Raw genomic sequence first — 12,138 nt, forward strand, 5'->3', positions numbered from 1 at the left:
AGCAGGATGAGGGATCAAGGCATAGATCCTTTCTCTTTTGTCAGAGGCCCATGGTGTCTGCTCACTGCTTGCTTACTCCTGTCTAGAGAATGTCCTCTCTTCTGGAGCATGCAGTTTCACAGAACACAACTTCTCTCATGAACTGCCTTATCTAGGCACAAATTTCTCTTTTTTCTTCAGAATCTTGACATGAAACTTAGAAACCAAGAAAGATTTTTTTTTTTTTTTTTTTTTTTTTGTTTTTTTTGGCTTGGTGCATTAAAAAGAAGAATCTACAACACTAAGGCTGAACCTATGGTAACAGAATTAAAAATTATCAGTGAGGTCTGAAAACTTATCCTGCCTCTCAGTGAAGGAGCCAACACAGCTGACAGGGAGCAAGTGTCTAAGACAGCAACAGAGAAAGCCATTCTAGAGACTCAACTGAGACTCTAGAATCGCCCAGAATTCCACTCAAGAAGAAGCCAGAGAGGGAAGTAATTCCACACAGGGAGACAGCACATAAAAAGTCACTTTGTTAGATGAGTTGAGATTTAAATAGATTGCCATAAATTGTCTAGGCAATATAATCTAGGCATTTTGATACCAAATAAACACAAATGTTATTGGAGTAGATGAGAGACCTGGAGATCAATAAATCTAATATCTGTATTAACAGTTAAGGACAGTAAAGCCCAACATCATCATCTTTAAGTTAACATTAGTTCCGAGAAGGGACTCAACTCAGCTGACCACTTCTACCTACATGCTGAAAATCCTCCTTTCAACTGACCCTGCTAAATAAACATCTGCACTGGGCTGAGAAAGAGTAGGAGCTATGTCAATATTTGCAACAAGTGTTCTTAGAGTTCTTACCAAAGGTTAGGAAAAAACCAGCCACTCTCTTAATAGTGGCATTAATGTTTTTAAGAAACTTAAAAGGTCGAGCTTCTGGACAATTATTTTAATAACAGACTTTATGAAGAATCTATTATATATGGATATTAGAATGCTATGCATAGGTTAGCTCCTTTAGTGCTCAGAACATCTCTTTAAGGCATATCCTTTTGTTCATATCCATTTAATAGATGAGGACGATTCATTATAAGCTGTTAAGTAAATGACGCTAGATTACCTGGCTATTAAATAGAAGGTGAGTAGTGGGTAGTCTATAATAGTCAATAATAGCCACTTGTTTTAAATCAGTTCAAGCCCCTATTCCTTTACATGCTGTTACATATATATCTATACATATATATTATATATACATATATATGTATATATGTTGTCAAATTGTAAAAGTGGACATACACATATTAGGTTTTTCATGTGGTATAATTTGCCTTTTAAAAGAAAAAAACATAGATATATATTAATAGAGAGCTACTTTACTAAATTAGGGTATGTTCCAATTATCCACCTGTAAAAATAATGGGGTAAAAGCTCTTGGTGCTAATATGGGACAAATGCCAGAAAAAGAACACAGTTAAGAGAAAAATGAAAATAATCACAAAGATTATATATATAAAATGTTCTTAACTGGATTTTCTCAGAGGGATGAATATGACAATTAATCTGACTATGTAAGAGTGTTTGGGAAGGTCATCAAAAGGAAATTAGTGCTGGTTGCCTCTAAAGTGAAGAAGATAGAGTGGGGACTAGAGAGTGAGGTGGGATAAAATTCTTTGCTACGATACATTGTTTCAAAATGTTTACATTTACACATGTGAAAATAAGGTTATTAAGACTTAACAACTAGTTATGTTTCTTTAAAATCGTCAACTAAATATTTTTTAAACATAAAAAAATTTAAACTTTAAAAATCATATAAATAATGTATTTACTTGTATGAAGTAAACAAGTGCTTTAAATATTCAAATTATTGCTTGTGTTTTACCTTCAAAGGAACTCTTTAAAAAAATCAATCTTAAGAGTCCCTGCCAAGATATTGATTCATTCCTGACTCGTCAGGAAAAATAAATAACTAGCTCAATGAGTAACTGACCTGCTGCCAGTTGTTCAGGGAGCTTAAGGGAGGGAATGTGGGTAGGGGTGACAGGAAGGACCTGAGTTACTTAAGAGGTAGTTCCTTGTGCTGCTAAAAGTCTATCCCCTAATTCTCATCTATCCTTCAAGAGAGGGACTCAAAACTTAGAATGCATGAATTCTAAACAATACTTTTCCTATAAGTGAACTGAATTCTTGAGTGCCAACACACACTTCATGCTTCTCCTACATTCACAAGACAAATCATGACAATGATTGATTTGACATTAAATTCTGCAGCTACTTTCATTCCACCACTTTTATTTCATTTTGGTCCATACCTACTAATTAGAGCTAAATTCCCGATTAGAAGGATGATTTTTGTAGTAAAGCTGGAGTCATCGAGAAAAGGGACCTTGTTACAGATTGAAAGTCTGTGCTGCCGCTCCTTTAGCTGAGTTTGGTGCTTTAACTGTGATCCCCACCCTCACCTCCCATGTGCTTCTATTTGGAAATGGGACCTTTGGGGTCCTATGGGGCCAAAAGGATGTGACCTTCCATGATTGGTAAGTGCCGTATAAGAACAGCAGAAAGCGTTCTCTGTACTCCCCCTCTCCTTTTCCTCTCACACTGGCTACATGAGGGCATAGCAAGAGGCAGGGTGGTTTCCCCATGTTATTAATTTAATAGTTATATCAGTTTAAATGTAATGATAAGGTTTCAGAAAAATCACATCTGAGAAAGAGTTCTTCCAATGTTCCTGGCCCAAAGATCACTATAGAACAAGCTACTGTCTAATGTCCAGGAGCTCAGATAAATATAACTAGTAAAATCAATAAGACAAAATACACAATGAGATGTTTATTCTGATAACAAAGAAATGCAAATTAAACCAAACAGTGATATCCAATATACATAATATTCTGAAGGAACTTAAACAGAAGATTCCAATTTCGGATAGTTCTACTTACAACTTTTTTTAATTTCACACTGGCACAAAAGCAATATGCATTCAACAGAAACTACAGTTCTAGTTTGTGATTTAAATGTTTGCCTGGGTAGCAATATGTGGCAGACCCTCTCTCAAGATACAGGGTAGCAACAGCAAGTCACTATTCTCAGTCTGCCATACAGTCATGAGGTTAAATGGACACATTCTAGAAGCCATGTCCAAATCACAGCCATAGGGACGAGTGCAGCCCAACATAAATTATAAACTTACTTCAATATTAGGGAATTTTTTGTGAATTTTGGGTGGATAGGTGGGTTCTCAAATGTGAACTTTACAGATGACAGCATCATGTTTCAATGTCAAAATGTTGGACATGCCTGCCAATATAAGGGGCTGTTAAGCTATAGTGTTTGGGAAAACATGTCTGTTAAATGAATTTTTAACTCATAATATGTGTTTAGTTTGCAATGGGTTTAATGGAATATATCATAGCATAACTCAAGGTGTTAGTTAATATGATAGAATTTAGAAAAGCTGAGGAAATGGCTCAGCAGATAAAAAGTGTTTGCTGCCACACTTGACAACCTAGGATGAATCTTCCCTCCCTCCCCCCACATACATGCACACACAAAATAAATAGATGTAATGTTAAAAATTTAGAGTCAGGTATGGTGGAAAACAGCTTTAGTCCCAATGCTCAGAAGAAAAGGCAGGCACATCTGTGACTTTGAGGTAAGCCAGGTGTACAGAGTGAGTTCCAGAACATCCAGAGCTGAACAGAGAAACCCCATCTCAATCAAGCAAGCAAGTAAACAAACAAATAAACAAATCTCACCATAAAGAAGTTAAAGAAAGAAAAGCTTCTGCAGTTAAGTAATTTGCACTATTTAGGGCCAGGGATTTAGGGCATATGTCAATGTATAGCAAGAATCATAAGGATGTTCATAATCTTTAACCTTTATGCCACTTCTGGGAATTTACTTGTGAGGAAATGGTTCAATTAAATAATACAAAGCTATCTAGTGTATGCGATGTTATGTGCAGCATACACCTATATTTCTGTAACAAAACTTAGCAAATTGAAAGCTAAGTGACCAAAAGTGGAAGGTAGCAAGTTAAAATAAATGCCATGAAATACCACTAATCATTTGGAACAAAAGTTGTTAATATAACATAAACATGAGAAAACGTAATACTGACAGAGAATGCTATGTGAAAATAGTATGATATAAAAATGTTCCTGTTTTTAAGTATGACTAAATACGTACACACGTCAAAACAACTAGAAGTTATTGTATAAAAATGATCATCCTTAACTGAAGGAATTCAATTATGAATTCATTTTAATTAACATATACCTATAGTATTTTATCATGATTACCCTTCATTGAAGTCAATGGGTATTTGAGACTTAAAAGATTTATAAGTCTATTCTAAATAGTAACCAGCTCTACAAAACATGGAAATTATTAGGCTGGAGACGTGTGTGTATGTGTTTTCTGTCTAAAGAACTCACTGAATACTCTTATGACAGCAGATTTTCACACCCTAGTGCAGCTTCTGACTAAGAGGCTAGCTTTATAAATCCCTGCCCTAAATCCTGTAGCTACTAATTACTTAACTGCAGCAGCCCATTATGGTAAGAATGGCTCCAAAGTTGTTTTCCTGACTAAAATGTTCACTTTGATTATTGTCTTTTATTTACTCACAAAGGGACCTAAAAGCCTAGGCTCCCAACTTAAGCCCTTAGGGTTATCAAGAAATGTCTTAATTTAAAAGGCAGATTATAAATTTTCTGTTATAAACATAAGTGTCATAAATGTTCTGTTATAAATCTCCTGTCTTTTGGTATTTGCTTTTGCTGCCTGGAAGAAGCATGTATGTGTGCTTTTACCTGACATTTAGAACTTAATCAGACATTGTTGAGAGCAACCTGCTTGGAGTCAGGATATAAAAAAATGCTGGGAGATACACTCAGTTTTCAAACAGAAAGTAGACAACACAGCACAATTTGATCTTTCCCCTTAAAACATTATCCTTGGGTTTTGCCTTTGGGTCCAAAACTGTGGGTTCCAACTCTGAAGAGGGAATCTGGGGACAGCAGCCTTGTGCTGAGAAACATCTTGACATAGAGTGGGACTTCCCAAGCATTTATTCTAGAGCTGGAAACAGGAGAGGAGACAAGATCTGTCCACTCTACAAAGACAAGAGGACACAAGCACCAACTGGAGAAGTAAGACGAATGTCAAGGCCTCGTGGCCCAGTTCCAACACTTACTTTATGTCTAAGCAAATGAAGTAAATATGGCAGACTCCCAAAGAGGGGTGGGGGAAGGTCTTTTAAAAACTCATTGACAAGGAAATGAGGCAGCATTTCATTCACCTTAAAGGGATCATTTAGCCCATGGAATAACATGCAGGCACATGCCCAGGAAATGAGCCGGCTCAAAAGCAGTTCTTCCAGAAAGCCATATTCTTCTACTTCCTTGCTTTACATAGCTCCAAGTCTTCCCCTTTCACTCAATGAAATTCAATACTTTGAAAAAACTTTCCTCTTATTTTCCATAATCTTTTTCTTTAGTTCAATTGGAAGGGAATTGATTTTATTCTCTTGGCTTAGCCAATGGGTTGGTAGCTAGTGCATGTAAAATAAAAGCAAAACTGTAAAACTGGGTTTGAATTCCTCACTCAAAATATTAACTGTATAGGACTGGAAACATGGCTCTGAGGACAAGCTTGAGGACCACAGTTCAAATCCCCACCACCCATGTGAAAAAAAAAAAAAAAAAAAAAAAAAAAAAAAAAAAAAACAGGGTACAGCTAAGCATGCCTATAATCCTAACATTGTGGCCTGTGTAGGTGTGTTAGGGGTAGCACAAAAGCTTATCACAAGATCTTGCTGGACAGCCAGCCTAGTCAAAATGGTCTGTTTATGATTCAGTGAGAGGTCCTATTTCAAGGCTATAAGACGCAGAGCCACAGAAAAAGATATCTGGAATCTTGCACTGGTCTCCACTGGAACACTCATACACATATCACACACATGCATACACACACACACACACACACACACACACACACACACACACACACACACGGGGGTGAGAGGGAGAGACAGAGAGAAAATAGAACAATTAAATATATTAATGACAAGTTAACACTTCTCTGAGGTTCTTTTTCCATCTCTAAGAGCAGTGAACCATGATTGCCAGCATGTCATCTACCTTAAAATATTCTATATTCAATAGAAAAAATTATAAATTGTGCCAAGAAATACTGGTGGGAGGAGATATATCTTTAAAAGCAGATGAAACTATCGAGGAGTTTATAAAACTGACATTTCATTTTTACCTGGCTTGATGTCTCAGAAATGAGTCATCTGATGGAATGTACCATTCTTAGAGTTAAAGGCATAAAGATCAAAACATAGAACTAAAAATAAAAGATGAGCCTATATTAGGAAAAACCACAGAGAGATGGAGCTGGAAGAGTGTGAGGGAAAACTAGGCAGGGCAAGCAGATTCTGTGAGCCCAGGGGAGCTCAGAGTGGGAAGAGGGTCACTGCTAGCCTGAGATGCTCAACTTAAGGCACAGCTAGATAATAGTCCCGTCATTCTCTCAGCCAAGCTCAGCACTGCCTGGGCACTGACCCTCTGGAAAGAGTCTCCACTGTTACCTTGTCTGAATCCTAGGCCTCTCATATTAGGCCTCATGTAGTAGTTTTGCTACTTAATGGGCAGTATCTGTATTGATCCTTGCTTAAGAAAATGGAAATGGGGGTTGGGGGTTCGATCCTCAGCTAAAAAAAAAAAAAAAAGAAAATGGAAATTTTGGGGGCTCCTGAAGCTACCCTCTACCTCTCTCAAATGCACTATGCCCTTGATCTCAGTGCTCAATCACCCCACATTCTTTGTCCTTTTCATATACTCAATGTTCACTTCTTTCTTTCTGTTCATGAAGCATTGCTGAGTATCTGCTGTGAGAAGTCAAGTCCTGACCTAGGCAGACCTCTCCAGAAAAACAGGAGCCCTGGGACTGTGTATGTGACCAAATATTTGATGAGAAGTAACTTAGGGGAGGAATTATTGATCCATTGTGATTGTAATCAGGAATCAGAGAGAAAATGCTAGTGATCGTCTCACTTTCTCTTTTTTATTCAGTCTGGAATCCTAACCCATGGGATGGGACGACTTGCATTTAGAGTGCACCTTCCTACTTCAGTTAAACCTCTTTGGAAATACTGTCAATGGACACATCCATAGGTATCTTTCCATGGTGATTCAGGATTTCATCAAGTTGACAACCAGGCTTGATAATCACAACACACACACACACACACACACACACACACACACACGCGCGCGCGCGCGCGCGCGCACATGTACACATTTAACATACATATATGCATATATTTGTATACTTGTGTACATACTTGCACAATCCCATTATATATATAGATAGCAGTATTGAATCAGTAGAATGTGTATGTGCATATACATACACATGTTCCAAAAATATTTGTGTATCTAAATTTATGTATGGAATTGGCTTATGAAATTGCAGAGGCTGACAAGTCTCAAATGTACAGTATAGGCAGGTTTGAGACCCAAAAAGGAGTTGATGCTGAAGTATAAATCTTAAGAAGTTAAGAATCTTTGAGGAATGTCAATGTTTTCTGTTAGGCTCTTTAACCAAGTGTATGAGACTACCAACATTATGAACAATAACCTTCTTCATTTCAGGTCTACTGACACAAATGCTAATATTTTCTAAAAATAGATAATTTGAATAAATACATGAATGCCATGGCCTAGCCAGATTGCCACATAAAATCAGTCATCACAGACACTATGATATTTATGGAGGAAAATAGTGTGAGCCCATTCACAATCAATCTGTAGATAGTTAGGTAGATGTACACGTATGTAAATATCTATAAATCAATTTGTGGGCCTTGGGGTAGCTTTCATAGCAGCTGTAAGTAAACGGCTCTGGGAATCCAGTGTGGGTAGTGATTTTTGGACTTGGGATAGTAAGGAAAGCTTTATAAAATTGAAGGCAGATATTGAGAGCTAATTATGCAGAATTATCCAGTGGTGTAAGGGCTAAGGGAAGAAAAGCATCATAGGTTCAGTTAAAATAGAATTGCCTGTTTGTTCTCATCTCCATGCACTTTGCTGCTTGAGGGGCTGTTGGAATGCAAAGATGATGCATGAGATGTCCTGAGTGAATGATAATGGTTGCAGGATGCTGTTTGCCAAGCACTATTCTTAGTGTTTACATTCATCACAATAATTACCCCATCATTCTGTGAGAAAAGTTACCACATTCCATACTGGTGACATTCAAACAGGATTGAATCATACCCAAGCATGGAGAAGGCTCTCTTGAGCTAATTCCTGGGCCAGAGGAGAGACTATTTCTCAGGTGGAGAAGCTAGTAAAAAGAGCTCTGTCATTACTAAGCTGTGTCTGGATCAGGCAAGACTTGGTCTTTGGCTTAATACTCACCCAAGTGATTCTGCAGCCTTTCTGGTATAGGGAGAAGCTTTCATGGTACTTAAGAGAATGGACCCTATAATAGTCCTATCTCTAATTACTTTATATGTGTACATACTTGTGTCTGTATGTATACATATATGTACAAGTGTAAATGAACATGTATCTTGCATTTGAAGACCAAGGTGTGGTGATATTTTATTTGTGCTCTAACAAATAAAGCTTGCCTGAAAATCAGGAGGAGGAGCTAGCTACTAGTTAACAATGGAGGTCTGGAGGTCTGTACAGACACACAGGAAGTGATAGAGCTAGGTGGAGAGAGGAAATGATAAGGTGGGGTGGAGAAAGGAGCTAGCTCTCTTTTGGTGGAGGATTTTGTAGGGGGAAGAATTAGTGGTTTGCTACTCTGCCTCTCTGATCTTTCAGCTTTTACCCTAATATCTGGCTTTTTTTTTTTTTTATTAATAAGACCCATTTAGCAGGGACTAATGTGAGATCTCATCTTCTATGGCTGTCTACCTTGTCTTTTGAGACAAGTCTATTATTGAATCTGGAACTCACTGATTGGCGAGATTAGCTAGCTAGAAAGCCTTTGGGGGAATTCTCCTGTCTCTAACTCCCTCCTCTTTAATTTTCCACTGACATTTCCACCAACGTAACCACTTTTATCCAAAAGAAACAGAGTTAAAGAGGTTTGGGAATGGTTCAAAATCTTGTAGCAAGTTGAGGTTCAACCTGCAGGTGCCTTATGTCAAAACCTGTGTACTTTCTAGTAAGCCACACTGCCTTAACTCCCAGACTAATGGACAAAACATTGATGTAAACAAATAACAACAACAACAGTGCTTCAGTTTAGTTATCTATGAGGCACATATGAGGAGATAAGTTCCAAAAAAAGGTATGAACAAAAGAATATAAATTGTACAGTGAGCTAAAGCAAGGGAGCCTGGGAGCAAAATCAGGCAATGAAACTAAGACCAAGACAATGAGAAAGAAAAGAGGAACTGTTGGACTGTTCTGTTTATCTAGAAGACAGGGATTAGTATCTGAGTTTGGGAAAGTGAGACAACTCAGGCATCAAGGCTCACCTGAAGTTAATTGAAGCAGAAAAGGAACTAAGGAAGGACATTTCACAGGTCATGTTCTTCCTAGGATCAGAAAGTCTTGGAGGTCACAATCCTGGAGCTGTGTTCAAACTATACCAGAGAATCTTTCCCACAGAAACTGAAAATCTGGGGCAGTGCACATCACATTAAAGGTGACCATTGATAGCTGGACAGCCTACTCCAAGCTACACACCTAGTTCTCCAACCCTAAAGAAAAGCAAACCCAAAGCCCCGAGTCCTCACTGATTTCACTTTAGAGAAGAATGACTCATAGTATGAGAACATCTTTGATTATGCAACATATGTTCTGTAGATTCTGGGTAGCCACAAACATGCCTATTCCAGATGGCGAGAGAAAGTTTAAAATCAAAACTGATTTCAAAGTTTCTTATTTAGCAAGTGGATTCTTTGAGATGCTCTGGGACAAGATATAAGGACAACAGAAACAGGACTAGATATGTGGAACTAAAAAATATGAGGTCTGAATACACTGAATTTAAAATATATGGAAACAATGTGCAGGTAGTCATACAATCAGACACTAAAATGTGGGTCCTGGGTTCAGGATAAGAAGTAGGACAAATGGTAGAGATTTAGGGACCACTATTAAAGAGTCACAGCATTAGGAAGGTTGAGAACTACTGACCTAGGAGGCAAGCCACAGAGCACACAGGTAAGGGAATACCTAAATTAAGTCAGCTTTGGGAACACCTTTGAGAGACTATCTAGATTCGCTTAATTGAGGTGGGAATACCTTAACTGTAGGTGGCACCATTCTGTGGGGTGGGATCATGGACTGAATAAAAAGGAGTAAGTGAGCCAAACATTGTTTCCTGACTATGGATGCAATGCCACCAGCTCCCACAAGCTTCTGTTGCCATGGCTTGCATGTGAAGATGAACCATATTCAAACTGTGAGCCAAAATATACTCTTGTTTCCTTAAGTTTGCTTTTTGTTAAGTGTTTTGTTACTGCAATGAGGCAAATTCAACACACCAGAACTATGTTCCTTTCTTTTTCTACACCCCTTTATCTTAACTGTTAATTAGAAAATTACATCTAAAAATTCTCCTAGGGATATACTGAAATACTTGAAACATTAGTGCAATGTTGTGACTAAGATTTGGTCCACCTATTTGGTGATGGAGGTGAGTGAATGAAAAGAAGTTGGTCTTGAGTTTATAATTATTAAGCCTTAGTACTTCCTCATCACTCTGCTTTTATGTGTATCTAAAATTCTCCACAAAAAGTTTTAACTTAAAAATAAATACAGCTATGAAGTGTATTATACATATATGATAAAAATAGATGCCAAACATTATGTTGAAAGTTGTGTGAACTCTTCCTTGGGGGAAAAGAAATATTTGTCTATTCATCCAAAATAATGCACCTATGACAGACCTAAGAAGCAATTCTACCCAAGTCTAACTTGGTGAACTAATGAATTTAAGTAATGGCACAGGGCATGGGTAATTTATGAGTAGCTACCCCACTGGAGAAGCATGTCTTCTGTAGGAATCATGAAGTGCTCACACATCTTTAGGAAGGATGGGACTCTGTAAGCCTTCCCTATTCTCTCTTCATGACTGACAGTTCATCCAAGCTTGTGAATAGAGGCTGAAAGTTGAAAACGGTAAGGTGATGTCATGCCCAGAGGACAGTGTTCCATAACAAATATTTGAGTGTCCAAAGTGGGGACAATACTGACTGTAAAATAGCAGAGGAGCTTAGAATAAGTGGGGGAATAGGACATTAGAGCAAGCTTGAGGAGAAAGTAGAGAATTCTTGGTGATTATGGGCTTGAAAGCATAATCCTCAGTGTGATGATGGTTGGAAACAGGTCCTTTGGGAGGTGATCATGTTTAGATAAGGTCATGAAAGTAGGACCTCATGAGAGGTAAGTTTCCTTAAAGAAAAGACACCTGAGAACTTGCTGTTGCTTTTTCTTCAGCATTGTGAAGACACAGGTGATGTGTAAGATGAATCAGTTGTATCCTGATTTGGGATGTGTATTCTCCAAAGTATCAGAAAATAAACTGATGGTTAAGGGACCCAGTGTAAGACATTGTGATGGTAGCCTGAACTGACTAGTACAGGAAGTTTGTGTCCATTTTGTTTCAGACAAAAGAATAGTATTATTCTATATAATGGCAGGTGAAGACACATATCCTAAGTTTTAGGGCTTTGGCTCTGAGGTGGGGAAGCAAAGGAACAAAGAACAAATTTGTAGACTTAGTGAAAAGTTTGATGAATAAAAGGAGGGTTCAAACATTTTGTCATGAGAAAGCTGAGGAATTATCTATGGACTACACTTAATCCTTACTCGCTTGTATCTTGTTCACATATTCTTATTTCTTAACTTGGTCATTGTTTAACTCAGCATGGTGCATAAACCAGTGGAAAGTTACAGAATTAACTGGTCCAGACGCCTTTTCGAGAGGCTTCAGAGAAGACGAAATGGAAGCTTGCCCTCAGAATACGGCCTGCCAGAAGAAAAGCTTCACTGAGATGAGCACCTGCATTTTTCCTTCCTATTTGTTTGCTTTGGTCTTAAAGAATGTAAGAAATTCCTCATGTAGAAGTTTCTTCACTGGCTTCCCTTTACCTTTTCCTAATAT

This window comes from Onychomys torridus, chromosome 15, assembly GCF_903995425.1.
Source record: "Onychomys torridus chromosome 15, mOncTor1.1, whole genome shotgun sequence".
NCBI classification, from domain to species: domain Eukaryota; kingdom Metazoa; phylum Chordata; class Mammalia; order Rodentia; family Cricetidae; genus Onychomys; species Onychomys torridus.